At 38.8% G+C, this 5,971-nt stretch overlaps 1 non-coding gene across 1 annotated transcript; it reads left to right on the top strand.

Moving 5' to 3' along the window:
- Window positions 1-787: 787 nt before the first annotated feature.
- On the top strand, window positions 788-895 carry LOC130977800 (small nucleolar RNA R71). Its single transcript, XR_009085476.1, has one exon. It is a non-coding gene; the product is annotated as a small nucleolar RNA R71 (small nucleolar RNA).
- The last annotated feature ends 5,076 nt before the right edge of the window (window positions 896-5,971 follow it).

Here is a 5,971-nt window from a genome sequence, read left to right as displayed (position 1 = left end):
CCTCTTCCTCCTCTCCAAATTCGGCCATGTTGATGGCCTTACACTCTTCATTTGGATTCTCTTATGTATTACTTGGAAGAGTACTAGGAGGGAGTTCAGTAACTTTCTTACTCAGTTGACCCACTTGTGCCTCCAAGTTTCTAATGGAGGACCTTGTTTCAGTCATGAAACTTTGAGTGGCTTTGATTAGATCAGAGACCATGGTTGCTATGTTAGAGTGGCTCTGCTTAGAATTCTCTGTCTGTTGCTGAGAAGATGATGGAAAAAGCTTGCCATTGCTAAACCTGTTTCTTCCACCATTATTGTTGTTGAAACCTTGTTGAGGTCTCTGTTGATCCTTCCATGAGAGATTTAGATGATTTCTCCATGAAGGATTATAGGTTTTTCCATAGGGTTCTCCCATGTAATTCACCTCTTCCATTGATGGGTTCTCAGGATCATAAGCTTCTTCTTCAGATAAAGCGTCCTTAGTACTGCCTGGTGCAGCTTGCATTCCAGATAGACTTTGAGAAATCATATTGACTTGCTGAGTCAATATTTTGTTCTGAGCCAATATAGCTTTCAGAGTATCAATCTCAAGAACTCCTTTCTTCTGATTCGCCCTATTGTTCACAGGATTCCTTTCAGAAGTGTACATAAATTGGTTATTTGCAACCATTTCAATGAGTTCTTGAGCTTCTGCAGGCATCTTCTTCAGATGAAGAGATCCTCCAGCAGAGCTGTCCAATGACATCCTGGATAGTTCAGACAGACCATCATAGAAGATACCTATGATGCTCCATTCAGAAAGCATGTCAGAAGGACACTTTCTGATCAATTGTTTGTATCTTTCCCAAGCTTCATAGAGGGATTCACCTTCCTTCTGTCTGAAGGTTTGGACTTCCACTCTAAGCTTACTCAATTTTTTGAGGTGGAAAGAACTTTGCCAAGAAGGCATTGACTAGATTTTCCCAAGAGTTCAGGCTTTCTTTAGGTTGTGAGTCCAACCATATCCTAGCTCTGTCTCTTACAGCAAAAGGAAATAGCATAAGTCTGTAGACCTCAGGGTCAACCCCATTGGTCTTGACAGTGTCACAGATTTGCAAGAATTCAGCTAAAAACTGATGAGGATCTTCTAATGGAAGTCCATGGAACTTGCAATTCTATTGCATTAGAGAAACTAATTGAGGCTTAAGCTCAAAGTTGTTTGCTCCAATGGCAGGGATAGAGATGCTTCTCCCATAGAAGTCGGGAGTAGGTGCAGTAAAGTCACCCAGCACCTTCCTTGCACTGTTGGCATCGTTGTTGTTTTCGGCTGCCATGTCTTCTTCTTGTTTGAAGATTTCTGTTAGGTCCTCTACAGAGAGTAGTGCTTTAGCTTCTCTTAGCTTTCGCTTCAAGGTCCTTTCAGGTTCAGGGTCAGCCTCAACAAGAATGCTTTTGTCTTTGCTCCTGCTCATATGAAAGAGAAGAGAACAAGGAAATATGGAATCCTCTATGTCGCAGTATAGAGATTCCTTGAGATGTCAGGGGAAAAGAAGAATAGAAGGAGGAGGTAGAAGAAGAAGAATTCGAACTTATTAAGAGAGATAGAGTTCAAATTGTTGATAGTGGAGGAGTGTTAGTCCTTAAATAGAAGGATGTGAGAAGAGGGGAAGAATTTTCGAAAATAAAGTAAAAGATTTTAAAATAATTAAAAGAAATTTTGAAAATTTGATTGATGATTTTCAAAAATTAAGAGTGGGAAAGAAATTAAGTGATTTTTGAAAAAGATTTTGAAATTAGAAATAAAAAAGATATGATTGAAAAGTTATGGTTTTAAAGAGATATGATTGAAAAGATATGATTGAAAAACAATTTAAAATGATTTGATTTTAAAATTAATGACTTAGCTAACAAGAAATTTAAAAGATGATTCAGGCATTAAACCTTTCTCAACAGAAAAGGCAACATATTTGAAATGTTGAATCAAATCATTAATTGTTAGCAAGTATTTTTTGAAAAATGGAAAGAAATTGATTTTGAAAATATATGATTGAAAAGATATGATTTGAAAAAGATTTGATTTGAAAAATTATGGAAACTTGAAAAAAATCTGAATTAAAAACAAAACTCTACCCTTTTGGGCGTTAAACGCCCAGCCAGGTACCCTGGCTAGCGTTTAAACGCCAGTTTTCCTTCTTCACTGGGCGTTTTGAACGCCCAGCTTTTTCTGTGTCATTCCTCTGCTGTATGTTCTGAATCTTCAATTCTCTGTATTATTGACTTGAAAAGACACAAAAAAAATTTTGAATTTTTAATGATGAGGAATAATCAAAATGCCACTAAGATCAAATAAATAATGCATGCAAGACACCAAACTTAGAAGTTTGTATACTACTGACACTAACAAGTTGAGAATGCATATGAGAAACAACAAAACACACAAGACAAGAGAATTTAAAGATCAGAGCAAGGAAATCATCAAGAACAACTTGAAGATCAATGAAGAACATAATGCATGTAATTTTCGAAAATTAGAAGAATAAAGACATGCAATTGACACCAAACTTAAAATTAGACACTAGACTCAAACAAGAAACATAAAATTATTTTTGGTTTTAAGATTTTATAATTTTTTTTGTGCTTTTTCGAAAATTATATGGAGAAGTAAAATAAAGGATTCAAAATTCTTAATGAGAATTCCAGGAATCATGCAATGTTAGTCTAAAGCTGCAGTCTAAAAAGATTAGACATGGCTAGGCAAGCTTCAGCAGGACATTACATTCAACAGCTAAATTGATGAGAATCAATCAGCTTTTGTGATGATAAGAACATCACCTTGAAACTCTAGAATTCATTCTTAAAAATTCTGAAGAAAAATACCTAATCTAAGCAACAAGATGAACCATCAGTTGTCCAAACTCGAATAATCCCCGGCAACGGCGCCAAAAACTTGCTGCACGAAATTCTGATCATCAATGGCGCCATCAACATGGTACGCTCAATTGCAATCTCAACTCTTTATCACAACTTCGTAAAACTAACCAGCAAGTGTACTGGGTCGTCCAAGTAATAAACCTTACGCGCGTAAGGGTCGATCCCACGGAGATTGTTGGTATGAAGCAAGCTATGGTCATCTTGTAAATCTTAGTCAGGCGGATTCAAATGGTTATGGAGAATTGATAAGATGAATAAAACATAAAATAAAGATAGAGATACTTATGTAATTCATTGGTGAGAATTTCAGATAAGCGTATGGAGATGCTTTGTCCCTTCCGTTTCTCTGCTTTCCTACTGTCTTCATCCAATCCTTCTTACTCCTTTCCATGGCAAGCTGTATGTTGGGCATCACCGTTGTCAGTGGCTACAGTCCCGTCCTCTCAGTGAAAATTTTCAACGCGCTCTGTCACAGCATGGCTATTCATCTGTCGGTTCTCGATCATGTTAGAATAGAATCCAGTGATTCTTTTGCGTCTGTCACTAACGCCCCACAATCGCGAGTTTGAAGCTCGTCACAGTCATTCAATCCTTGAATCCTACTCGGAATACCACAGACAAGGTTTAGACTTTCCAGATTCTCAAGAATGTCGCCATCAATTCTAGCTTATACCACGAAGATTCTGATTAAGGAATCTAAGAGATAAACACTCAAGCCTTGTTTGCATGTAGAACGGAAGTGGTTGTCAGGCACGCGTTCATAAGTGCAAATGATGATGAGCATTACATAATCATCACATTCATCATGTTCTTGGGTTCAAGTGAATATCTTAGAACAAGAATAAGATGAATTGAATGGAAAATAGTAGTAATTGCATTAATACTCAAGGTATAGCATAGCTCCACACCTTAATATATGGTGTGTAGAAACTCCACCGTTGAAAATACATAAGAACAAGGTCTAGGCATGGCCGAGAGGCCAGCCCCAACACGTGATCTAAGATAGCATAAGACTGATCAAAGATGATCCGAAGATCTAAAGTAATCCCCAGATGAAAATACAATAGCAAAAGGTCCTATTTATAGAGAACTAGTAGCTTAGGGTTTACAAAAATGACTAAATTACGTAAAAATCCACTTCCGGGCCCACTTGGTGTGTGCTTGGGCTAAGCATTGAAGCTTTCATGTGTAGAGACTTTTCTTGGAGTTAAACGCCAGCTTTTGTGCCAGTTTGGGCGTTTAACTCCAGCTTTTGTGCCAGTTCTTGCGTTAAACGCCGGGAATTCTTGAGCTGATTTGGAACGCCGGTTTGGGCCATCAAATCTCGGGAAAAGTATGGACTATTATATATTGCTGGAAAGCCCTGGATGTCTACTTTCCAACGCAATTGAGAGCGCGCCAATTGGGCTTCTGTAGCTCCAGAAAATTCACTTTGAGTGCAGGGAGGTCAGAATCCAACAACATCTGCAGCCCTTTTCAGCCTCTGAATCAGATTTTTGCTCAGGTCCCTCAATTTCAGCCAGAAAATACCTAAAATCACAGAAAAATACACAAAATCATAGTAAAGTCCAGAAAAGTGAATTTTAAATAAAAACTAACTAAAACATACTAAAAGCATACTAAAAACAATGCCAAAAAGCGTATAAATTATCCGCTCATCACAGCACGTGACGGCCTTCCACGCGTACGTGTCGTCCACGCGTACGCGTCGATGTGCAATCTTCCAGTCACGCATATGCATGCCATACGTGTGCGCGTCGCTGCTGTTTCCTAACCACGCGGATGCGTGCTTCACACGTGCGCGTCGCTACTCGCCCTTGAAATCTTTAATTCCTTATGTTCCTTCCTCTTTTGCATGCTTCTTTTCCATCCTCCAAGCCATTCCTGCCCTGTAATCTCTTAAAACACTTAACATTCATATTACGGCATTGAATGGAAATAAGAGAGGATTAAAAATAATGAATTAAAGGCCAAATAAGCACCTTTTCAATCATAGCACCAATTATGGAAGGAAAATGTCAAACCATGCATTTCATATGAATAAGTGTATAAAAGATTGGTAAAATCCACTCTATTTAGCACAAGATAAACCATAAAATAATGGTTTATCAAGTATTTTTTCATTTGGTGATAAGACTTTAATTGCATTATATGATATTGGAGCATCGCATTCGTTTATCTCGTTTGCTAAAGTTGAGGAATTATGCTTGAAAGTGTCAGAGTTACCTTTTGATCTGCATGTACATACTCCACATCAGACAGTTATGACTAGGTCAGGTTGTAGACAAGAGGGTTTCAAGCTTGAGGGTAGAGATTTTGTACATGATTTGATATATTTACCTATGGTTGGTTTGGAGATGATTTTGGGGTTTGATTGGTTGTCGAAAAATTGGGTTTTGTTGGATTGCTTTGAACGGACAATTCGATTTATGCCAGAAGGAGAGAATGGAGCAGTGGTAGCCACGGGATACTACCTGAACTCTGTAGTGGTACGCTGTAGCGGGGAAGAGTGTCAGGGTTACATCTTGTTAACTACAAATGCTTCGGGTGATACCCAAGACTTAGATCAGATTCTGGTAGTTAGGGACTTTCTGGAAGTATTTCCGGAAGATATACCTGAGTTCCCACCTCAAAGGGAGATTGAGTTTGCGATTGAATTGGTACCGGGAGCCGGACCAGTATCGATTACACCGTATAGGATGGCTCCGAAAGAACTGGCCGAGTTAAAGACTGAGTTGGAGGAGCTTCTTAACAAAAGGATCATTCGACCGAGTGTGTCACCGTGGGGAGCACCAGTTTTATTGGTGAAGAAGAAGGATGGAAGGATGCGACTGTGTGTGGATTACTGCCAGTTGAATAAAGTGACTATGAAGAATAAGTACCCACTGCCAAGGCTAGATGACTTGATGGATCAACTGCAAGGAGCTGAGGTGTTTTCCAAAATCAATTTGAGATCTGGTTACCATCAGATAAGGGTGAAAGAGGATGATATCCCTAAGACTGTGTTTAGGACGCGTTATGGACACTACGAGTTTGCGGTGATGTCCTTTGGGTTAACGAATGCACCTGCTGT

This window comes from Arachis stenosperma, chromosome 4 (genome assembly GCF_014773155.1).
Source record: "Arachis stenosperma cultivar V10309 chromosome 4, arast.V10309.gnm1.PFL2, whole genome shotgun sequence".
Taxonomy (NCBI): Eukaryota; Viridiplantae; Streptophyta; class Magnoliopsida; order Fabales; family Fabaceae; genus Arachis; species Arachis stenosperma.
This window is presented reverse-complemented; position numbering and strand designations above follow the sequence as displayed.